A 25690-nucleotide genomic window follows, 5' to 3' on the forward strand; every position below is an offset into this window, starting at 1 on the left:
CTGAAGGAAAATGAGCGATCATCATCATCATCATCCAGAGGTCTTTATGGGGTGGCTAAGGTGCTGGTTTTATAATGTCAGTACACAGACTTTCTACTTCTAGGAACTTAGAACTAAAATGGAAAAAAAAAAAGACATCTGAAAAAGAATAATCAGGCAAAAAGTAATCATGCAAGATGCATACAGGATACAATAGAAATTAGATTATCATTCATTCAGAGTTCATTAATAAATGTCTACGGAAGGGAGAAAAAGGAAAGAAAATGTATTTATCACCAGACACTGTCATAAATACTTTAACTATAGTCCCTCAATTATAGTCAAGTGGAGGGCATAAAACAGAGGTGGCCAAGAGAAATATGTACAGATGAAGGAGGAGATTGGCTTTCATTCAGGAAGGAATGGCACAAGAAATAGGGAGTAGGTCAGTTGGACGGGGTGGAAGATTTTCAGAAGGTAATATTGGAAGGTTGGCTAAGCTGGGACTGTATTGTGGAGGACACTTTAGGGCAAGCTAAGGCATGCTCACTTTTTAATGTAGGTAAGGGAAACCTGAAATGATTTGGAGCAGACAGTGACCTACCCGAGAGCTGTGAATGGCAGAGCAGACCGAGTGTGGGAAACACTGGGGCCACTTTGCCACACAGTGAGAGGCTGAGCAGACTCAACTTTGAAGGTGGCACTCTTTTAAGGGCTCTCTCTAGGTAAAATTTCCTAGAATAGTCTTGGTGGGTAGTGATTTTATTGCTTTAATTATCAATAATTCAAGATCGCAAATATTGTCCCTGGTTCGCTGCCCATCTAAAAGCGTCTCATCTGACTGTGCAAAATAGCTGTGGAATAAATAAGACATTAAGCATTTAGAATATGCAAACGTTTAGTGACAGTTTGTGCTGATGTTTGAGGAAGAGCAAACGAGAGTGTCTTCTTCTCTTCTTCCTATTAAAAACAATTTCTTGAAAGGAATAGGATTTCAGGAGGTCCTTGAAGTGAGGAGGGGTGACCACTTGTGACACTTTTTAAAGAGCAAAGTTATTTATTTGCTCCCTCCATGTCCAGTCGCCATGAGCCCTGCTCCCCCTTACAGTCAGACCACCCTCCATTCCACTCCAACCACTCCCTTGAAGATTTGTAATAAAACTGTCTTTCCCCTTTCCTTGCTCTTCTTAAACCCTTGAAGCATTTCGTGCCATTGGTCACCTCCTCTCCTCTCTCTAGCCGTATTTCTCTGTTTGTATCTCTGGGTCATAGCCCTCATTTTACTTCCTGACAGGAGTCTCAGGCATCAGCCCTCCGTTATTCTCCTATCGTTAACATTCTCAAGGGATAAACAGTTCTAGAATCTTTAGAATCCCCCAATTTGCAATAACTTCTAAAATATATCGTTTTCTCCACAAAATATAATTTTTGGGCTGACTAAGGCATTTGCTGAAACAAGTTAATGACTCGCTCTTATTTCTACCTAAAGTACAGGTGTTAGCCTTCAGCGTCCCCCATTCAGGTGGGTATTCTCTGGAGGACGATGTCAGGCTCCATGGTGCTATGTTCCTGAGATACCTCATACTCCTTCTTTATAACAGGCATCTTGTTTGAAACTGGTTATTTGTAGCTCACTGAGGACATGAAGTGTGTCATAGGTATTCACAGCTGTACCCCTAAGACTTAGCCCAGGCATGCATTGGGAACTCAAAGAGTATTTTTTGTTGGTTAATTGATTGAATGATTGTATTCAACAGTATATATTTTACCTAATATGTCATCTAAGGGAGATTATTTTCTTACATATCCTTGCTTTTCTGTTATTTCCTCATTCACACATCCGGTTGACTTTCTCTTTTGAGGCCATTTTTCTTTATAAGAAATAAAAAAAAAATCACTCTATGAGCATTACTTTGTGCAGAGGAAAAACCTAGAACAAAAGCTCTGCTGAAGTGTGCATGCGAGGCTTGAGGCCAGGTTCATAGACTGGTTACTCTTCCAATTTTAGCAAAGTTTCAAATCACTATGTGTCTTGGGCCGTCAAGTTTATTCTCAAATGGTCAAAACCATAAATTTTAGGTGTATTCTTTTTTCATATCAAATATATCCACTTACATTTTCTCTCTTGGGAAAGTCAATGGCTGCAACCCTCATTTGTGTATCTCGAACTCAGTCCTTTCATGTGAATCCAGCCCTGTATCTGGTTACAGCAGGATGTCTACTTTGACTTGTGAAGTTCAGCACCTAGGGACTCTAGTTTAATGTTGACACGGTGCAGGGAGGTGTGAAAACTGGGTTCTACACTTGGCACTGCCATTAATCCTCTAGTGAATTCAAACTGTCACTTGACTTCTCTAGGCCTTCCTGAGAAACCCTGAAGACTCCTAAAACATAGTTTCTCTAACCTGCTGAAAGAATTCTGAACTCTGCTTAGTATTTTCACTTGCTTTGTGGTTCTGTCTCTACCAGCCCAACATGGTAACAAAACAAAGTGTGGACGAAACTTTGGCCCTGGCAGAACCAAGCAAAACGGAGATAATTCTCACAGTTGCAATAGCTGGTGGTGCTGTTGGAAGCCTTCATGATGTGCTTCTCTTCAACTCAGGCCTCTCGAGAGATTGGCCTCGGTCAAGCAATATTAATTGAACACGAGTAAAGGAAGAATGAAATCCAACTGTGGTCCCTTCTAAGCCCACAAAAGAAACAGTAACTGGCTTTCTTCGGAGAAGGGTAAGGTCAGTCTCCGACGTGCTCTGAGGCTGGGTGAAGTTTAGGGGCAGTGAGGGGCTTAAATGGTCACTTGAGGGATTTTCTTTCAAAATGTGGCTTGAGCTTACTTAAGCATCCTTTATAGGAATCGAATACCCAAGAGAGTTTGGAACACAAAGGCAATGATAGTACCACACCAGGCAGCAGAGTATCAATTTTCTTGGTGAAGTACACGGAACAGAGAGTTTTGTGCCCTGGTCAGGTTTCTTCCTTTCGCGCTTGGAGGGAAAATCAATATTCCATATTCATGGTCTCTGATATAACATTTTGCTAGGGTGGTCAAAGGGGATTTATAGTATTTGTTGCAAAATATCATAGTGTTATTTTTACAAGAATGAAGCGGAGTGGGGATGGGATTCTTAGGTGCCACCTGGTTTTCACACTTTTGGTGAAGTAAAATTTAATTGAGTTTTCAAAGGCAGGAAAATATTCTGTTGCTGGGAAATATAGCATAAAGGATTTCTGCAAGCTTCCTCTGGGTTTTTCTTGCAAGTTTTAAATGAGAATTTTCTGCCAATTTTCTAGCAGAAGCAGAGGAGACATAGCAGTTTTGCTGGTGGTTTTGATTATGGATTGTCTATATGGCATCAATAAAAATAACTAGACCTAGGTCTGATGGGCACTGAACTTGCTTAAAATGCTAATAAAAATTATAAGAGGAGGGAATAAATCTTAAATTTTAAATATTTTTTCTTATAATACATATGGAAAGACTATTTCTCAGTATTTTAGTGTTAAAAGTACAATAACTGGAGAAGAATATGTTCGCTTCAAAGTGCCAATAAAAATGCAAAATGTCATTTTCCAGTGCAATTCGGCCTGAAATCAACCTGTTTTATGGTAATTATGGGCTCTGGCAGCAGAACATAGCGGAGCTTTAGAAAGATTGAATGAGTGATCGAGTCCAACCTCCTTAAATGTGAAACATATGAAATGATTTGTGTGAAGTAAAAACCAGAGAGCATTGTCACCCTCCCCACCCCAACCTATGCATAAAGCTTCATTAATGCTGCCTGGTAGTCAGACCAGCGTGAGGAACTGGGTGAGAAAAACATTTTCAGGATAATAGAAATAGCATAGGGAAAATCTCTCATGTGGTGGAAGGGAAGTTTCTTATAAAGTTTCTTATAAAGGTAGAAACTGTGAGAAAGAGATAACGATGCTCAAAGTGGGTGAAAAGTGCCTTTCATTGGCAAGATTCTAGGATATCACTGTGAAAGGAAGACCATATATATTTCTCATAAGCACTATGTTGTCAGGCGTAAGGACCCAATAACGCATCATCATCCGCCAGATGGCAGCTTCTCATGAAGTGGCGACTTGAGCCAAGAGAAACGTGGCAACACTTCTCACTTTCCTCCCTTTCTCCAGTGTAACCGGAGCTCCTCGCGATACAGGTGTCCTGGTATAGGCTTTGCCTCAGATTGGTTTTTGTCTGTATAATGGGAGAAAAATCAAAATATTTAAATCATATGGTGTTCGGGTGCCCCATATTGTAGACCCAACTAAAGTAGTGGCTGAATCTTCGTATTTTTTTTAATCAAAATTATGTATGTTTAAAGAATCCGTTTTTCTATTAATTTTATTACATAAGACCATCAGCCCCCCCATACTCTCCTCTGATTTTCTTCCCCCTTCTTAGAGGCCATTGTTTTCAACAAAGTGAGCTGATCCCCTATACTCATGTCACCATCTTCAGTGACAGGTTCCTATTGCTGCTTCTTAATATTTTAGGTTTGGGCATTGATTAGTACTTCCTTCTGCGAGGAAGGAGACTTTAGCTCTCACAAACCCCTATAACGTGAACACATCCCTTGTGATCCTACATTTTTAGGATATAAAATTTTTGCCGAGGTAAGTATTGGGAATTTATGTATTTATTATCAGGTAAATACTATTTCCAACCGAGCCATGCAGGTTTTTTAAATGACTACTCTTTCTTTCTTACACAACTTATTATTTTCCTTGGAGTTAATAATTGTCTTGGTTTTCTGATTGTGTATTTTTTAAATTTTAATTTAAAATTTTTAAATTTTAATTTAAAATTTTTAAATTTTAATTTAAAATTTTTAAATTTAAATTTTGTTAGTTAACATGTAGTGCAATATTGGTTTCTGGAGTAGAATTCAGTGATTCGTCACTTACATACAACACCCAGTGCTCATCACAAGTGCCCTCCTTAATGTCCATCACCCATCTAGCCCATCCCCCACCCACCTCCGCTCCAGCAATCCTGTTTGTTGTCTATCATAAGAGTCATTTATGACTTGTTTCCTTCTCTCCTATTTATTCTTTTCCTCCTTCCCATATGTTCATGTTTTCTTTCTTAAATTCCACAGATGAGTGAGATCATATGGTATTTGTCTTTCTCTGATTGACTTATTTCACTTAGCATAATACACTCTAGCCCCATCCACAGCATTGCAAATGGCAAGTTTTCATTCTTTTTGATGGCTGAATAATCTCTCTCTCTCTCTCTCTCTATATCACATCTTCTTTATCTATTCTGATTGTATATTTGATTGGTATTTTGTATTCTTTTTTTTTTAAGATTTTATTTATTTGAGAGAGAGGGAGAGATAGTGAGAGATAAAGAGCAAGCATGGGGGAGGGACAGAGGGAGAGGTAGAAGCCGACTTCCCGCTGAGCAGGGAGCCCAACGCAGGACTCAATCCCAGGACCCTGGTATCACAACCTGAGCCGAAGGCACTCGCTTAACCGACTGAGCCATGCAGGCTCCCTGGTGTTCTGTATTCTTATCAACTGCAAACTAGATCATTTTTCTAATTCTTCTTTCAGTACATTGTAACGTATAAAATATTCTGTGGAATTTGTCTTCTTGGAGAATCTCTCTGGGCCTGTGATGCTCACTCACCATTATCATGTGAGTTCTCTTTGATTCTTTCAGATGTTAGACCTCTTGTTTCCTGGAACCACATCTTCCTCTTTCTTGGTTTGTTTTCTTGTTTTGGTTGACACAGTTTTCAGTACTTGGTTGAAAAAAAATGCATGAAATATATATATTTTGAGACCTTGTATGTTTGAAAAAAATATTTGTATTGAGGTATAGTTGACATACAGCAATATATTAATCTTAGATGTATAACATAATGATTCGATATTTGTATATATTGAGAAGCGAGTCAATAAGGCTAGTTAACATCTGTCACCATACATAGAAGAATTTTTTTCTTGTGATGGAAACTTTCAAGATTTATTTTCTTAGCAACTTTCAAATATGCAATATATTATTATGAGCTATAATTGCCATGATGTACATTACATCCCTATGACTTATTTATTTTTATAACTGGAAGTTTGTACTTTTTGATTCCCCCCTCACATGTTTCACCTACCCTGCAACCCCTGCTTCTGGTAACCACCAATTTGTTCTGTGTCTCTATGAGCCTTTTTTTTTTTTTTTAGATTCCAAATATAAGTGAGATCTTAAGATATTTGTCTTTCTCTGTCTGACTTACTTGACTTAGCATAATGTCTTCAAGGTCCATCCATGTTGTTACCAATGGCAAGATTTCATTCCTTTTTTGTGGCTGGATAATAGTGCATTGTGTATACCACATTTTCTTTATCCATTCATCCATCAGTGGACATTTAAGTTGTCCATTATGTCCATATTTGTTATGGTAAATAATGCTGCAATGAACACGGGGATGCATTTATCTTTTTAAGTTAGTGCTTTTATTTTCTTTGGATAAATATCCACAAGTGGAATTGCTGAGTCATATGGTAGTTCTATTTTTAATTTTTTGAAGACTCTCCATATTGTTTATCATAGTGGCTGAATGAATAGACATTCCTACCAATAGTACATAAGGGTTCCCTTTTCTCCACATCCTTGCCAACTGTTGCCACTTGGTATTTTTTGCCTTTTTGATAATAGCCACTCTAACAAGTGTGAGGAGATAGCTCATTTTGGTTTTAATCTGCATGTCCTTGATGGATCAGTGGTATAGAGCATCTTATATGTACTGTTGGCCATTGTATGTCTTCAAATATTTTTATTTTATCCTTATACTTTCCTGAGAGTTTGACATAGAACTCTCAGTTGAAAATAATTGTCTTTCAGAAATTTAGGCCATTGTTCCATTTTCTTTTTGCTTCCAATATTTATAAGAGAGAGTTCTGATGCTATTATAACTCCTGATTTTTTGTTTTTGACATGTTCCTTTCTCTTCACTGCCCCGAACCTTTGCCCTTAGTATGCTAAAACTTTATGACAATATGCATTATTGTATATCTGTTTGTATGTTTGCTGAGCATGCAGAAGGATATTTTAAATTGAAAAATCACATCCTTTATTTTGGGTAAATTTTCTTTGTTCTTCATTTCTAAAACTACTATTAGTTGGATGATGGTTCTCTTGGACTCCTTCTTTGATTTTCTTATTTTTTTTCTTAGTCTCTCAGAGTCTCCCCATTTCTTGTCTTTATATTTAAATTCATTTTTGGGGGGTTTTCTTAACTTTATACTCTAATACATCTATTGATTTTCATTTCTACTAATAGATTTTTAAAAATTTCCAGAGTTCATTTAGGTTCTATTGATGTATCTATCTAAACAGTTTTTGTTTCAGAGACACAACATCTTTTCTTATGTTTCTGAAGATATTAATGGTTTTGCAGTTTTCTTTTGTTGCTTGTATGGTTACCATTTTTCCAAGCTTCTCTCTCCCACCCCATTTGTATCTGTCTACATCTTTCATGATAGAGATTTTCCTCAAAAGTCTGATGATCTCAGGGCACCTGGGTGGCTCAGTCAGTTAAGCACCCGATTCCTGTTTTTGGTTCAGGTCATGATCTCAGGGTTGTGAGATCAAGCTCTACACTGGGTATGGAGTCTGCTTAGGATTCTCTCTCCTTCTGCCCCTCCCCAACCACTTCTCTCTCTCTCTCTCTAGGAAAAAAAAAATTCTGATCATCTTTGGTTGTTTGTTCATATTAAAAGTGGGGCACTAAAAACTGGGAACAATTTTGTTTTCTCTAATGTAATATTCTGGGGACCAGAATAAACCCTTCCTCTGAAAACAATTTAAAATGCTGGATAAAAAATTCTGGAATGCAATCATGTGCTGACACCATGAGAGGGTATTCAGCATAGGAACTGAGTCAAAGGAGGAACTCAGATGTAAGCACAGCAGTGATGATGGCTTTCACCTTGAAGATGCTTACTCAACCTGAGCTCAGAGGATGGAGGTCAAAGCCCAGGGCCTATCCAAGTTACCTATGAGGAGGGGTATCCATAGAGTTGATATTCTAAGGACTACACCATCTGAATAGGGATGAATACAACCTTCCTTTTCCTCCATTTCCAAGTGAGAACTTCAAGAAAATATGTCTCAAACATTGATGCTGGTAAAGGGGGAAAAAATCTCTAAGAATTTGTAACCATAGTCAACCCTTACATGGATATGCAGCCTGAATATACACTAGTGAGGTGAAATAATATCTTCTGAGAAAATAACTGTCAACCTAGAATTCTTTATCCAGTGAAAACTATCATTCAAAAGTGAAGATAAAATAAAAACATTTTTAAAGAAAACTAATAATTGTCTCTTTACAAGCAGTATATAGTTAAATAAAAACATAGAATGTTTATAAAAACTAGCTGTACATTGGGCTATAAAATAAGTTCCAATAAATTTTAAAGCTGGATGTTACACAGATCACATTCTCTGACAACCAAGCAATTGTTAGAAACCGACAGCAAAAACAACTAGAAAAACTCCGTATTTTTATTTTTATTATTATTTTTTTATTTTTTTTTAAAGATTTTATTTATTTATTTGACAGAGATAGAGACAGCCAACGAGAGAGGGAACACAAGCAGGGGGAGTGGGAGAGGAAGAAGCAGGCTCATAGCAGAGGAGCCTGATGTGGGGCTCGATCCCAGAACGCCGGGATCACGCCCTGAGCCAAAGGCAGCCGCTTAACCGCTGTGCCACCCAGGCGCCCCCAAAACTCCGTATTTTTAAAAATAAAGAAAAATACTTCTAAATACTTTGTGAGTCAAATAAAAAATCATGATGGATTTTAGAAATTAAGAACTAAGCATTGTAAAAAATATAACTTACAAAATACTGTGATGTTCATCTCTATTACTACTTAGTAAGATATTTATAGCCTTAAATGCTTTCAGTATAAAAGAAGGAATAAAAATTAATGAATAAAGTTCCATCTCAAGAAATCAGAGAAGTAACAGCAGAATAGTCCCAAGAAAACAGGAGAAAGGAAGTAATGCCACATAAATATACATGGAACAGCAAATAAAATTCAATAGGGAATATTAATAGAGTAAGTGTCCTATTCTTTTCAGAGACTAATTTGACAAATATCTGGTTAGGTTAATCAAGGTAAAAAGAAGAGAACATGCAAATATCCAATAATAAGTGTAGAAAGGGCAATGGGTTTCCAATGCTGTAAATAACAAATAATAAAAAGCTGTTCTCAAGAACTTTATGCCAAAAATGTTGAAAACTTATATAAAGTGGCCAAATGTACTAGAAAACTGACTCAAGAAGAAATAGAAAACTGGAATAATATCATAACCATTAAAGATATCAAGCCAGTAGATAAAAAATCTTCCTACATAAAATCATAAGGACCAGACTTTTTAAATTGAAGAGTTCTTGCAAACACTTAGAGCATTAGTAGTTCCAATATTGTGCAAATTATTCCAAGGCATATAAAAATCAGGAAATCAGTTACTTATTTTATGAGTCTAGCATAACCCTGGCAACAAAAACTTAACAGAGAGAATGAAGAATAAAAATGACTAGTCAGACTCATTCATAAACATACATTCTAGATTCTTAAGCAAAACATTAATAAAGCCAAATCCAACAATGTATTAGAAAAAAACTTCATGACCAAGTTGGGAATTGTCTATGAGTGTAAATTTTGTTTAGCATTACAAAATCAATTAATGTTGGGAGTGCCTGGGTGGCTCAGTTGATTAAGCATCTGACTCTTGATTTTGGCTCAGCGCATGATCTCAGGGTCATGAGATCAAGCCCCGTGTTGGGCTCCGCACTCAGCAGGGAGTGTGCTTGAGATTCAATCCCTCTCCTTCTCCTTCTCCCTCTGCCCCTTCCTCCCACTTGTGCCCTATTCTCTCTCTCTCTCAAACGAATAAATAAAATCTTAAAAAAAAAGAAAACCCATTAATGTCTAACAGTTTGAAGAAAAAAGTCATATAATCATTTCAATGAGAAAGAAAAGGCATTTGCTAAAATTCAACATCTAATTATGGTAAAAAACTTAGCAAAGTGGGACTTGAAGTCATATTCCTGATAAAGGGTGACAAAAGAACTATACTAAATATAATAGTAAATTGTGAAATATTGAAAACATCCCCAATACTATTGGGGATAAAACTAGAATGCTTTAACATTATATTGGTAACCTTAGTTCATTAAGGCAAGAAAAAGAAATAAATTTTATAAAGATCGGAAGAAGGAAAGAAAACTGCTATTATTTGAAGATAGTCTAATTATATACCTAGACAGTTCCCAAGAATCCATAAATTGTTGGTTTTATAAGAAAGCATCTCAAAAAAAATTTTTTTATAAATGAACAACAAGCATTTAACAACTGAAGTTTTTAAACGTCATTTACAGTAGTGTGAAAGTATCAAGTACCTAGAACTAAATCTTTTAAACTTTATGTGAGATCTTTATGGACAAAATTATAAATCGAAAGACAAAAGATCTCAATAAAATGAGACATTAATCATGCTCAAGAATTGGAAGAATCACACTTCCAGTAGGTTTCTTTTGTTTTGAAAACTGACAAGCTGAGTTTAGCATTTGTTTACAGGTGCTAAGATCCAGAAGAGCTAAGATATTTTTGATGAAGAATAATGTGCAGTGATTTAGTACCAAATATACTAGAGTAGTAAAATTAGTTTGGTATGATCCCAGAAATAAGATCAGTGGAACAACAAAAAAGAACTCAGAAATAGACCTATCTAGGGGCGCCTGGATGGCTCAGTCGTTAAGCATCTGCCTTCGGCTCAGGGCGTGATCCCGGAGTCCTGGGATCAAGCCCCACATCGGGCTCCTCCGCTGGGAGCCTGCTTCTTCCTCGCCCACTCCCCCTGCCTGTGTTCCCTCTCTCACTGGCTGTCTCTCTGTCAAATAAGTAAATAAAATCTTAAAAAAAAAAAAAGAAATAGACCTATCTATACACGATACTTGATTTATGATAACAGTGGAGTACCTTAAGGCAGACGCTTAACCAGCTGAGCCACCCACGTGCCCCTGACCACCTTACTTCTTAAGATACACTCCTCCAGCAATCCATTCATCAAGAAGGAGAGCCACTAGAATCCATGCCCCTTTGCTCATCAAGAATTTGAATATGTGTATTCTTGGCCCTTCCATACTGTTAGAAATAGTCCCCTCTCAATATTCTGATCACTTACTCCGAGTGTATCTTAGGAAAGATTTGTTGCTTATTGTTGTATACCTCACATATTAGTCTTTTTTTTCAAGTTCTTATTTAAATTCCAGTTAGTTAACATCACACATTAGTCTTTAAAACATTTCTCAATTATGACACTCAAACATATTATTGTGTGAATTTTTTTGGCTGCATATTATATCATTTAGTGTCTCATTAACTATTACCTGAGAGTCAAACATTTGCAGTTTTAGATTCTTCATTCTTTTACTAAAATAAAGAATACTACATTAAACCTTAAAATTGAAAAGATCATATGTCTCTTCACTCTTTGCTTGGATAGACTCTTAGAATTATAATTGCTGAATATTGTAGCCATCACGACACACATTGTCAGTTTGCTTTGCAGGAGGTTTATTTATTTGCAAGCCTGACCAGCAGAGCACGGAGGTGTCGGTACCACCATACACATACCAGCATTTAAAAAGTTTTGGCCAATCTAAACAGCTAATCTAAGAGAACCCAAAGCCTCTTGTTTCTCTATAACTTGCTTTTCTTTGGTTATTAATGACATCGAATACTTTTTCATAAGTTTATTAACTATTTGAGTTTTCTCCTATGTGAAAATCCTCTTTATGTCCTCTGCTCTTTTTGTTTTGTTTTGTTCTATTACGATGTCTGTGTTTTTCATGTTCAGATTTTCTAATGGGGAATATAGCTACCAGATGGTTTCTGAATAGCACACTCTCCCTCCCCTACTGGATAGACATATTTCACTAAGGCAGCATACCAACTATAGGGGAAAACAAGGGACTATTTTTACTTCCACTGCCATCGGTGGTAGGATTTTTTTTGTGTGTGTGTGTGTTAGAGTAATTTCTAATTATGCTGTACTACCTAGGTCACAGTAAGGAGTTTGGATTTCAAGTTTGAGGAAAACTACAAAAATTATTGGTTATACTTTTAGTTAAACCCAGTTTTTCCATCATTAAAAACCTTCAATTGTTATCCATGTTCTTTGAATATCCTCTAAGCTACTTAGTATAAACCTGCACAGTCTGACCACAGCCCACCTTGTCCAACTTCCTCTGGAGTCACCCTCTTCTTTGCTTACATGACTCAATAGTATAGGCCTTCATTTGGTTCTTAAAACACTCTTCTTTTTAGGCTTATGGCCTTTGTACATGCAATTCTTGGCACCTGAGGTGTCCTCTTAACTTACCTTTTGCTGAGCAAACTCCTCATATCAAGTCTCAAACATTACTTCCTCTCCTACTTCTTTTTTTCTCTCTCTTATCTCTTTCTTTCTTTCTTTCGTTTTTTTTTTAAGATTTTATTTATTTATTTGAAAGAGAGATCATGAGCAGTGGGGAGGGGCAGGCAGAGGGAGAGGGAGAAGCAGACTCCCCACTGAGCAGGGAGCCCTATGTGGGGCTCGATCCCAGGACCCTGAGATCATGACCTGAGCAGAAGGCAGACACTTAACTGACTGAGCCACCCAGGTGCCCCTCTCTTGACTCTTTCTTAATGATCATATATTTATTTGAGATTCTGTCTGTTCAATGTGCATCTCTTTCTCCTGAAGTGGGTCTAGGCTCCGTCAGGGAGGGGCAGCTTTTGTTTTGTTTTCTACATAGTTTTTGTTACTTTGAACATTTGAACAGTTACTTTGAACATGTTAAACATCCAGTAAATGGATAATTGCATTACTGACTACCTGACCAAGTTAAAAGATAGAACCTTTAGTATACAACTATTTAATTGTGAGTCTGGAAGCCAATCAGAGCTCCTATTATATCCCAACCATCATTCTTTCCACTAAGAAATTTGTTCTTATTTATGCACAAACTAAAATATTAGGAAATAGTTTAAGCTTTTCTTTTTAACTTGTACTTTTATTAATAACGTGTATTAGAGGTGTACATTTTGCTACGTATAATTTTCTCTTGAGGATTAGATTCAAGTTTCTCTCTTTGACATTAATAAATTCCTTTCTTGAGTGAACCAGAATCCATTCATTTTTCTGCCTTTTCTGTGGTTTCTGGAATGGATTGCATCGTATTTGCCATTTCTTGTTTGACTAAATAACTGGCTTCTCATGAATTCATTGAGATCGATATGCCAGTCTGTAGGCTCTTCTGAAATAGACATGGGGATAGAATTTGCCTTTAAGGAAAACATTTTGCTAAGGGCCATCACTAACAAATGTTTACTCTTCCCCCTTCCTTCACTAGCGAAGAAATAACCTCAATGGAGATTTATACATCACTCTTAGATGAAACCTCTTGAACTGACTAGAAATTGTGTCATTGGCTATTTTCCAACTTTTCTTGGACCAAATCAAGGAGAAATGTTTTTTTTCTGTGCTATTGTGATTTGGCTGTCAGCAGCAATACAGCTGCTTACCTGTTGATATAGTTCAAATCCAAAAATTGTTTCTAATCAGTTTCCCTTTCTTGGCAATTCAGTTTTTCTAGGATTGATGAAGGGATCCAAAGATTTGGGAGATTTATCATATATGACCCACTCACTCACTTCTTCACTATATATCCTAAAGGGCCCAGAATATACTCTCCCTACCAGGCATTGAGAAATAGGGTGGTGAGGACTCATCATTGGAGCAGTTTTGCAGTGGTTGCTGTCCAGGAAGTAAGGTGTGAGATAGTACTGTTGAAATGGATGTCCTGATTTCAAGGAGGAATGCATGAAGGAATCAGGGGCCATCAGGCAGTGTAGTTACCAAACTTGGCAGCAAGGTTGGAAGAGTTCATGGGATGGTTTGGTCTGCAGGGATCTTTGGCAGTAGTTATTTGGTCCTGAACCCTACAGTATTGGAATAGATGAACAGCATACTAAAGTCCAATTTGGTTTATATAACTGCATGTATCTTAGGTCTGGTGGACAGTGACTGGTTCACCATACTTCACCATAATTCAAATTCAAACTCATGGCTCCTTCTTCATTTCCATACCTGAAACAATATGCCCTGAACCACTTTGTCCAGAGTCTCCTTCAATGAAAAGGGGGCTAGATATTTTTGAGGAATATTTCTTGATTTTTTACATGTGCAGAACCGTCTGTTGTCTTTATACTTGATTGATGGTTGAGTGAAAAATCATAGGCTCACTTCCTTTCCTTGATGATTTTCTGGATGTAGCTACTCTGTCTTCTGCCTCTTCACTATCTTCTACTCTAAATGGGCTTGACTGTTGACTGTTAGCCCAATCTTGCTTTTGCAAAGTATGCCAGATTGACTTTTTCTGTCTTATAAGTCGCATGGTGTTTTTGCCTGAATTCCCAATGCCTACTTCTCTTTTTCTTTAAATTTTATTAGTTGCTATCTACTTGTTGATTGTTATGTGCCAATTTTTCTTGGGACGCATTGTACTCCTTAGCATAGATTCAAATTCTCTTTCATTTCAGAAAGTTTTCTTGAGTTATGTTTAAGAGTATGTGTGGTTCCATTATTTTAGTTTTCTTCCTTAGGATCTGAAAAATTTCTTTTCACTACTTTCCCCATGCATCATTTTCTTTTCTAATCCTGTCGATCTCTTCATTTCTGTGATAATCTCATTTTTCCTCCATTCCTTCCTGGAGCTGTAGGTTCATGTTTCATTTTCTCCAGTAGTCTCACTGTTTCTTGGGTTCTCTCGCATTTTGTGTCTACGGCTTTGTGCTCTAGCATAATAGAAGCTATTACTTCCTTGAGGTTTTCAAATTAACGGTGAAAAAGTCTGGTCATGCTATTTATCTCCTCAGTGACAAATTTTCCTGGAAACTGGTCTATGTTTATAATTTGTATTTCCTGTTCCTTTTCTCCTTTTCTGAAAAGTATCTTTGAGTTAATGTTGTGAATGTTCTTTTCTAATAACCTGTCTTTGGATGAGGTGAGTTGTTCTTGGGCAAACTCTCTGTAGGAAGCTCACACAGGGCAGTGGTCAGGGCTGGTTTCAGGATAATTGGGATTTGTACTATAGCTCAGGCTTTTGTGTGTAAGTTTAATTAGCTTTACTTTTCTTATGGAGATGGGCAGCTATTTGGGGAGGGCCCTTGGGTATGTGTCTGTTTCTTTCCAGTGCATTTTCCCTTCTTCCTTTGTTGCTCTCTGCAAATATGGCCTGTATGCGTGGCTTCCCATTGGTCCTCCTCTCCTTTGCTTTTTGGAACCAGGCACAGGGAAATTCCCAAGACCAGGCAGAACACATGCTTCCAATTCTTGCAAAAATGGGATTTAGGTTATACATTGCAGTGTGCTCCTTGCCTCTGAGAAGACTACTTTGCTGGCTCTTTCTGTACCTCTAGAGTCCTTTTTTCAGGTTCACCTCATTTTAACTTGCTGCACCCCCACTGCTTTTGGAAATCCTTTCCCATGTTGTGTGATTTGGGCTTTAGCTATCTGTTTGTGGTGCTAAAGTGGACTTTGTATTCTGAATTTCATTCTCTAAAAGTCAGCTTTGTGTCTTTTTTTTTTTTTTTAAGATTTCACTTATTTATTTGAGAGAGGGAGAGTGGGAGGGAGAGGGAGAGAGAATCTGAAGTAGACTCCACACTGAGCTGAGAGCCTGACATGGGGCACCATCCCATGACCACCATGAGAACATGACCTGAGCTGAAACCAAGAGTTGGATGCTTCACCGACTGAGCCACGCAGGCACCCCTCAGTTTTGTGTCTTAATTCAACAAGCGATCACCACATATTCTCTATGTGCCAGGTACTAGACATTTGGGAACTCTAAAGACAAATACCTTGCTTTTGAAGGTTTTTAAATATAGTGGGACATGAAATAAATAACAACAAGCAAATGAACAAAAAAACCCAAACACCAAAAAAGATAGAATGTGTTAAGTGTTAAAGTGGTTCAGAGGGATGGTTTAGAACAAACCTGGGGATCAGGAAAGGGTGACAGTTAATAACACCTTGATATTGGGAGCATAGTACTCAGAATATGGTAGGAACTCAAGAAATAATTAATAGATACAAAAGAAGGCTATTTTTGACTGAATATAGAGATTGATAATAATCCTGTTTATGGTGCAATTTTAGGAGGAAGCTGTACGTAAGCTTACAATTTTAAGATATTCTACTTTATGTAATTATTGTTCACACTTCCTTTATCTAGATTTCCGCTGGATCAGGTTATCTGTCTCAGAGTTTATATTTTTTTCATTAACTCTGCTGCCTTTGAAGTAGACTTTGGAGAATTGACAGATAGATATAGAAGGGAGAGCATTGTACATAAAACAAAGGACAGGAACAAAACCACATGAATGCAAAATCAGGGCACCATAGGAAATAAGTCTGGAAATTCTGCGTAGGGCTACATTATTAAGGGCCTAGGATGCCAACCCATAATACCATTTACTTTTTGGATAGAGGAATTTTGCTTCAAATATGATTTAAAAAAAGATGAATTTTTTACAAAATTCCCCATTTTCTGCATTTATCTTGAAAGATAAGACACTAATTGTATTGATGTATTTGTCAAAAAATTGACAATGCAAAGCTTAGTTTTATAAAGTGCTAACTTTCTAACTGATAGAGGCAGAATATTTAGTCATTAATTGTTGGTAATTGGTGTCATTTATCCTTTTATTCTTTCAGTTTTCAGGATTACCTGTCACCGATTGAAAATATTGTTTGATTTATGTTAGCTTCAATAGATGCTTCTCCTTTCTTTGTTTCTCTCCCTGCTTCACCCCTCCCTTTCCCTCTTCTTTACCCTCTTCCCTCCTCTTTTCTTCTCTCTACTCAATTGATTTTCAAGCAATAGTTAGTCATGGAGGCATATACTAGATGAAACATACGTAGCTTTTTTGTTTTTAAATGAGGTGCTTGGATCTTTACCATTTTAGACGCAATGCAGTATTTTTCATACCATATGGTCTTTGAAATGTTTATAATGCTTTCTTTTGGTAAAAAGGATTTGTTTATACATGTCATAAAATCAAACATTACTCTTGACTCATATAATCATAATCAGCACCAGTACCACCATAATAACAGTAACTTTTGGGTTGAATAGACCAATCAATTTTATAATCTGTTATAGTTGTCTTCTGATCTTCACTATCGTGGTTTTTATGCATTCATGAAAAAAAGCAGAGAATAAGAGCTTAGTAGTTTACATGCTGTAAAAATTAACAGGACGTGATTTAGGATTAAAGGAGGTAATGATTTAATTTTGGAGTTGCTTAGCTGAGCTCTGGTGGTCTGGGAAGCTCTGGGGAGAATCCAGATATTGCAGTGACAGATTTGGGTTGGAATATTTTGTGAATGCAATAGCAGATGCACTTATGGAAGGCTTTTCAAATCAAGATGTTGCCTCACATGACCTTAGGATATAGTGGCTCTCCCAAGGCTCTAGATTTGATGCGAAATTTTCTGTTTAGTAAAAATTTGAAAATTATTCCCCCTTCACACATTACCTAAAGAGTTATTTAAAATTACATGGTTTGCAGAAACTATTAATAGGAGAGATATATATAGATCTCTCTCTCTCTCTCTCTCTATATATATATATCTTTCTCTCTCTCTCTCTCTCTCTCTCTCTCTCTCTATATATATATATATATATAGTCTTTAAGCCAGTAAAATCTATTTATAGTTTTTAGACAGCTTAAATTAAGGTAAATACACTTTATGGAATTTTTCCTGGGCTATAAATATGGCTTATGTGTCTCTGTATCTTTGCTTCCACTGATGAACTTGGAATAGCAGTAACTTGTAATTGTATCTTTCTGAGACTCTCTGGGACTTTAGTGTCTTCTGCCAGGTTGTTAAAAGTATATACCTTGGACATTTTCAAGGATTTACCCAGACATTAATAGCCAGAGTTAATATTAAAAGTTTGAAAATCTATACTTGTGGTCTTTGATCTCTTGATTTTTTGATACTGAGACACCATTGATTATCTTTGCACATTGAACATTTGCTTGTAAATTTTTTCACTTTAAGCACTGTTAATAGATAATATACAGCATATTCATGGCCATGTGCTAGTTGACCCACTTTAGAATTAACCTCTAGGAAGTGCTCTATGATAACTATAGTCAAATACCATGACATATCCTCTATAATCTTTAAAAGTATGCAATAGATTATATCACTTGTAGAGATTTTACATCTCATCCTATGATACTACTTAAATCTCTATTCCGAGATGGATTTAAAAAAAACAAAAACATGACAACTCTTAAAGTTACAAACTTAAGTAGAATTTTGATTATTTGTTGAATAACAGGAGCTGCGCATTGACAATAACTATTCATACTTTGTACCAGGATCTTAATTTGACACGATGGTATGTTTTAGCTTTGTTTGGATTTGCTGTCAAACCCTAAAAACATTAGCAAATGGTACCCACACTTTTAAATCATAAAAAGGAACCTAGATTTGTTTGCAGTTTTTTTAATCTGTTGTTAATAAACTTGAAAGAACACAGCCCTGTCTAATAAACACATCAAACTAATGGGTACCAGCGCAGTTCAGAGGAGTGTTTGTTGTTTGGTGTTTAGATTTCAGTCAGAATTAATCAACAATGGATGGGGCCTGCTGTATTTATTAGCAGCTCAAATCCCTGTGATTTAATGCCAGGTCCTTTTGACTCATTCCAGTGAACGCTGGCAAGGTTACAGCACTGATACATACTTACATCCTTGGGTCTTAAAAAGAAAGAGAAAAATAGAGCCTAAAATCAGACCACAGGATTGGCAAGAATTTCCCGAGAGCCATTTTGAATTTAGCCCTATACAGCGAGCCTGTGAATAGGAAGCAATTGATTCAGGAACAGTGGAGCCTTTTTTGCTGGAAGAAGCCTTCAGCTGTGCAGATGGCTCGCTGGCATAATCCAGTCTGCCTTTGTCTTTCATTTTATATATTAGGCTACTTTCTTCTCACACTCTATATTGCTTTTATTTTCTCTTTTTACCCCAAGCCTCCAAATTTCGGGGGCAAGGAGAGGTTGCAGGGGTGTCGCGAGGGTGTCTGCACTCTATATGCACAATCTCCCACAGATTTATGAGTCGCTAGTACTTTGCTGGCAATTCTGCTTGCTTGTCACAGTGAGCTCTAGGCTGTTCTTTGTACAAAAGTGTCAACTTTTGAATGAAGCCTCTGGAAACAGATGTAAAGATTAATCTTGAGAATGCATTTTTCTGAGGCTCCAAAAACGTGCCTTCCTTGTGCAATAGCCCTGGTTCTAGACATTTCTTTTTTTCAAAGTGATCTCATTTCTCAATTACAAAGACTGACATTCTTTACTGTTCATGTTCAGAACATTCCACAGCCCTTAGCCATTCCTTCTGCTTCCCATGTCTGGGGGCTGCCTTTCGAGAGCAAATTATTTGTGGAAAGACATTATTTATCAGGAAACTCTTCAGTGAAAACTTGATGGAGTCATTGTTACTCTAGGGACCATCTATCTCCCTTCGAAGATAAGATTTGCCGGGGCTCCCCTCCTACACCTTCCTCTGGGAAGATAGCCGACTTTTGGCCTGATAAGTAGCTTCACACTGAATGCCTTGTTGCTGTCTCACGGATCCTTTCACGTCCTTCCCAGAAACAAATTTTTCTCTCTATCTTGCTCTAGGTCATACTTTTTTTTTCTCTCTCTCATTTGGAGGCAAATTTTGAAGAACAAATATACACCAAAATGGGCATTTGTTCAAGTATTCCCATGTTAAATATTAGGATACATCTCAAAATGTTCTGAAACATATCTGTATTTAAAAAAGAAAGAAACACTGAGAATGTTAATCACATACCTCTGTTTTTCTTCTGGAGCTCTTCGGTCCAATGACATGTTTCCTTTCAGCAAATAGACTTTGTGGGAATGATGTGGGCTATCTTTTTTTTTTAATTGTAAATGTTCCACACACACAGAGAATAAATACCACAGACTCCACCGCTTTGGAATGACTTGATTGTGAGTCAATGTCCTTGTTTTCCCTCCTCAAAAATTGTCTCTTCCATTTATATGGGAAACACATGTAGATAGTTCCTCCTTTCTTATCGTTAAACAACGTGTGTAATGCATTTCAGCTGGGGATTAAAAAGATCTGGTTCTTTAAACATTTGTATACGATCGGCAAATGTCCTAACATATAGACTTTTTTCTCCCCCCACTATTGTAATCATTCCCTATATACTCAGCACTTCCTTTTGTGAGGCACATTTATTTTGGTACTGACATCCTTAATTTTCTTATGGTACCTCTTCTAGATTATGTATCTCAAGGGCATTGCTTATAAAGAGGAACCTGACTCTCAAGTGAAAATGTTTAAATTTAAAGACCAAATGCAGACTTTTGGCTAAAGATGGCAGAGGACATGTGTTTGCATCCCAGTTTATTTCTTGAAATAATACAAAATAACAACGGTGTAAAACAAATAAGAAAGGCCATCTTCAATGAAAGCGGGCACACCCAAGCCGTGCCAGCCGAGTGTACATGCCGGAAACAGTGACATTAGGACCACACTGAGATGACCTCGGTCTGCTGACACATACATCTCTGATCCCAGGTAATGACTGGAGTGCTTTACAAGTTGGGCACTCAGTCCTGAAAGGCCCACCAAGGATCTCTCTCAGGAATGACAGAGTCTGGGGGTTTGGGTCCGCTGTAGGAAGGCCATTGAATTCAGGTTTATGTGGCCAGGGAGGAGCAGGGCAGGCTGTGCCCACAGAATGACTCAGATATCCCTTTCTCTCACAAGCAGGCTGACCACTAGGTGGAGGGCAGATGTCAGAAGGCAAACGGATTTGCGGGGGAATCGCAGGCCGCTGAAGACTACCGTGGTATGTTGGAGCCAACTCATGGTCCGCTGTCTAGGGGCAATTCGTACATTTTTGAAATTTTGCAAGTCGCTCGTTAAACACAGTCATTAAAAATTAAATTATAAACTTAAAATAATGCTAAAAACCAAGGTAATAAGTACTCAAAACTCATCACTCCTTAATTACCATATTTTATTATTATCTATGTTCTTGACGTGTTTACATCGATTGCATCTGATTGGTTGAAATATTATATGAAAGTGCCCTTCTGTGCATTTCCTCCCAACCTTGTGATCACAGCCATGGTGGGAACATTATATCATGAAAATTTGCAAATGCTAGAGATCAGCACTTTGCTTATTGTTTCTTTATTATGGACTTAGAGTGGTAGAGAAAACATGAATAATGCTGATTCAAGTGTCACGTCTGCAGCACAAAAAGTTGAGGAAGTATCCTTTTAGTATCTGAATCTATTATTTGGTTCAGTGAGTAAGCTGCTCAAGTCGCCGATGAGAGTGTGAGGCTTCCAGATGTGTGTGTTTGCTGTTTCACTTTCATCTTACTTATTAACTAACCGCAAATATCATCCAACCTTTGTGTCAGAACCACATTTGCTTGTCAGTCACAACCATAGGCTGGGTATGAATTTGGTAAAACTCAATAAAAGCATTCTGGGAGAATCAATTGGCTATATAAACTTTACAGTTATCTTTTTGTGAATATTTTGTAAACTGTGCACTATACATCCTTTATATCAGTAAAACTTACAGTACACTTATTATGTGTATATAAAATGCAGATATGTAAAAGTGTGTGCGGATGTAAGAATGCATACATTATTTTTAGGATTGTCTGTTAAGGAGTTATGGACACCCACAGGTGCTTCAGAATGCCCCAGCAGGATAGCCTCCTCACTCCGTGTTGGGCGTGGGGACTGAAAAATGGAGGTTTAGCAACTTGAATGCAAGGAGCACTGTAACTGGAAACATACCTAGGCCCGAAAATTAGTGAGAAAGGACTTTGAGACAATGTGTTTGAATTCAAGATACTTGTCCTCCCAGTTTTTCTCTCCGGCTTCTCCCACACCAATCTCATGAAAGAACTCTCTTCATTCAAGGATGGCATTTTCTGGAAAGAATGAACATGGGATCTATACACAGATATTGAACACAAAAGAAAGAGGAATAGGAGCTAATCCATGTAAAGTGGCATGCAGAGAGTCCTCAAGTTATTATTATTATTTTTATGATGTAAGGCTGATGACTAATTCACATCAGAGTAGGAATTATGCCCACAAGTAGAAAAAACCATTTCGAACATATAATTCTCCACATTATCAAATAGGTTAAAGACAATATTACTTTTGTGAAGTGAAAAGTCACAGAAGGGAAACAATGAATCCAAGAAGAGAAGGTTGTGGAGGGAGGAAAGTGTTGCCAGACAAGCTGAGATGTTTGGACCCAGCTGAGCTGTTTGAGTATGTAGGACACAGACGGATCACCTCAGACATGAAAGAATGCAGGGAACAAAATACCCATGTGCCTTTCTTTAAAAAGGTACATGATGAAATCTAGACTATACATTTATAAACACACACACACATACATAAACTACATGTATATATAGTATGTGTATGTATGTAAGCCAAATATATATACATATATACAGTATGTGTATGTATATATATATACATGTATATAATATGTGTATATATATATATGTATACACATTTTCCTTGACTGGAGATCAGAGAACATGGTCTCATTTCTAATGCTCTTGGAATATTAAAAACAAACAGATAAACTTATGTCGGGGCACAAAGAAAACCTCAATAAATTGTGTTGTGAAAACTAGAAAAAAAAAGGCATAATATGGTCATAGATCACAATACAATGAAACTAGAATTTGTTACAGAAGTAAAATAAGAAATTCCCAACCATCTAGAATTAAAAGCAACAACAACAAGAAAGACAATTCTCAAATAAGTTTTAGGCTCAAGAGAAAACTCTGAACTGAAGTTACAGAGCGTGTAGAAAATAACAGTAATAAAACACTATATATAAGAACTTAGGTTCTAAAGCCGAAGCCATGCTCAGGACAAGATTCATGGCCTTCAGCACAAATGACATGATCTTTTAACAGAATAAGTTAGGGGGAAAAAAAAACCCAGTAAAACTATTTTTTAAGAAAGAGGAAGTAGAAGTTTAATAAAAATTACAGGAAAGATTAAGAAATTAGAATACAGAAAGAGTAGAGATAATACATAAATCAGTCTCCCCACAACACTGATAAATCACTGGTTAACCTCATTAAAGAGAAAAAGTAGATGATGCAAGCCCACAAAATTAGAAACCAAAGAAAAAATAGCCAGATACAAAGGAAATTATAAGAAATGTTTAAATTTTTTTCCCACAAATATTTAAAAATCTGGATATGTGGATGATTTTCTAGGAAAGTACATATGACCAAAATGATATCAGATGACAGGGAAAACTCACACTGAACAAGTACAAGGAAGAAGATTATTTAAAAAAATATTCAAGTGTTGTCCCTATGAAAAAGGTCAAGTCTCATGGTATTTTAAAAGTGAATCTTCTCCGAAACTGAGTAGAGAAAGCCTTCCATTTTATTTTTGCAAAACTACACTGAAACCAGATTCTGAAAAAAAGGAAATTTCACACCTAGCTTTACTAAACTGGAAATAACCCCAAGTTAAGTTAAATGATAGGGAAATAATACGTAGCCATTAAAAAGAAAAACGTATAGCTATCTTTATGTGGATACGAAAATAACTTGAAATATAATATTCAAATTAAAAAGGAAGGTTCAGAACAATGTATATGTGTCCATTTGAATAAAAATATGTATAGATTTGTGAATGGAGCATTTTTTATTAAGGTATAGTTGACATACAGTATCTTACTAGTTTCAAGTGTGCATGATAGTGCTTTGATATTTTTATGTCATATGAAATGATCCCCAGATGAGATGTTTATTTTATCAACGTGTTTTCACAAGATAGCATTACCAAATAAGATCTTTTTTCTCTCATTCATTAATAGTTGGAATTCCCAAGTGAAATCACAACTCGATATTCCATGGAAAACTTAACCTTTCAATCAGACCATGAGATGTGAAATGCAGTGACCCGGTTTTATCAGATATGTCTGTTAATTTAAAGGGATGATAGTCGTTTCATTTTCATCATATATTTCCAGTTTTCTTTCTAGCTATGTAGAGAGAGTAAGTGCTATACTGTCCTTTGGAACAAAATAGCATCAAGAGGTCTCACTCTTTCCCCCCCTTAGTAAGTTAGGATTCTTGATCTTTCTTTCACATTCAAATAACACTTTCAAAGTTTCTGAAAATCTTAGTTATCTGGCAACTGTACAGTTTATGTTAGGTTGGTGTGTTTGGCTGTTCAGTCTGATGGGCACTCTGTGGAATGCATCTGGGAAAATTTATAGGGGGGTTCCAGTTCTCTTACAGGATGCTGTGGAAGCAGATTCCATGTGCTAATAATAGAATCTTCAGGGAGATGATTTTGCTTTTTGTGAGGAAAGAATGTTTTGAACTGCTGTGTGAGAATTTTGGTGTCCGCAACATCCCAGATGTTGTATTATGAATTGTTGGGTTAAATGGTCTACAGGCAGCCAGATTTGGAGTATACAGAAAGCAGAAAAGACCAAGTTATTGTAAAATTCTGACGTGGAGCGCATATTTCATTATTAGGTAAAGATTTTGGAGACCCATGTTGCCAAAGTGTCCCTGGACCTGCTGCCTATTTTGGGGGTATTTTTAAAGGAAGATTTGGATATATAATACTGGATGTTAAAATTTGCCGTAATTTGTTACATAGGTGTAGCTGACACCAACCCTAGAACTCAGTTATGTATTATTTTGGGGGATGGATGACTATTGGAGCATTTATAAAAGTGCTAAGAAAAATGGAGGAATCTCTTAGTTTTAGTCTAGGGATGCTTCCTAGGTCCAGGACTCTTTTCCAGCATTCTTGAGCCCCGGCTAATGAGGTGCTAATGGGGTGTTAGTACTGGCTACTAGACCAAGGCATCCAAGAGACAGGAGGGTAAACACTCTTTGAAGTATGTGCCTAATCCTTTGAAGTGTGCTTCTACTGGGAAGATAAGCACTTTTCCTGTCTTAGTGATCTCCGGTTTGACGTCCTACACCCTATGGTATAGATTCTGGGCCAACACATTTGCTCTTTTCAGGTGCTACTTGGGCAGAAACTGCATTAGAAGGGTGACTCCAAGGTTTGGCGGTCTCATGTTCCATCTGGCTAACAGAGCCTCATACAGGAAACCTTTAAATAATTGTAACTGGCTTAGGTGACTTTTCTTATACCCCACCCCCAGAAGAAATACAAAATGTAAAGTAGGTCGAACCAGGGGACTGTAAGCCCAAATCCCACTCTAAACTTTTCTCCTCACTCTCTTTTTCCCTCTTCAATACCCTGAATTAAATAAGGTCAGAACTATCTCTTATTGGTCTTTTATCCTCGGTTCCCAGCATAGTCATTTGTATACCTTGAGTACGGAATCCATTTAATTAATACACATGAATGAATTGCTTCATTACTTGAACTAAAACCCCGAAGAAGATGCTCTATTACATGATTCTTAAAACTAAAAAATGTTCTCAGTGTAGCAGAAAGCCATATGTACAGGACAATACAATACTTTCTAATCTTTAAGTGTTTAGGTCTTGTACACCTTTTGTTAGGTTTTTT

At 37.0% G+C, this 25690-nt stretch overlaps 2 long non-coding RNA genes across 10 annotated transcripts in view; one reads left to right on the forward strand and one right to left on the reverse strand.

Moving 5' to 3' along the window:
- LOC148109061 (uncharacterized) overlaps positions 1–25690 on the forward strand; it is a 229516-nt gene that overhangs the window by 130670 nt on the left and 73156 nt on the right. For 7 of the 9 annotated variants that reach the window (XR_015726481.1, XR_015726484.1, XR_015726485.1 and 4 more), the window contains exon 4: positions 20880–20961. This is a non-coding gene — a long non-coding RNA (uncharacterized LOC148109061). The remainder of the gene's footprint in view (positions 1–20879; positions 20962–25690) is intronic. The other 2 variants (XR_015726488.1, XR_015726486.1) reach the window with 1 other exon arrangement.
- On the reverse strand, positions 3844–20051 carry LOC123793302 (uncharacterized). Its single transcript, XR_006779890.2, has 3 exons — positions 19932–20051; positions 5624–5738; positions 3844–4183 (listed from the first exon to the last, which is right to left on the reverse strand). It is a non-coding gene; the product is annotated as an uncharacterized LOC123793302 (long non-coding RNA).

Source organism: Ursus americanus, chromosome 13 (genome assembly GCF_024610735.1).
Source record: "Ursus americanus isolate L20-20 chromosome 13, mUrsAme1.1.p, whole genome shotgun sequence".
Lineage (NCBI taxonomy): Eukaryota > Metazoa > Chordata > Mammalia > Carnivora > Ursidae > Ursus > Ursus americanus.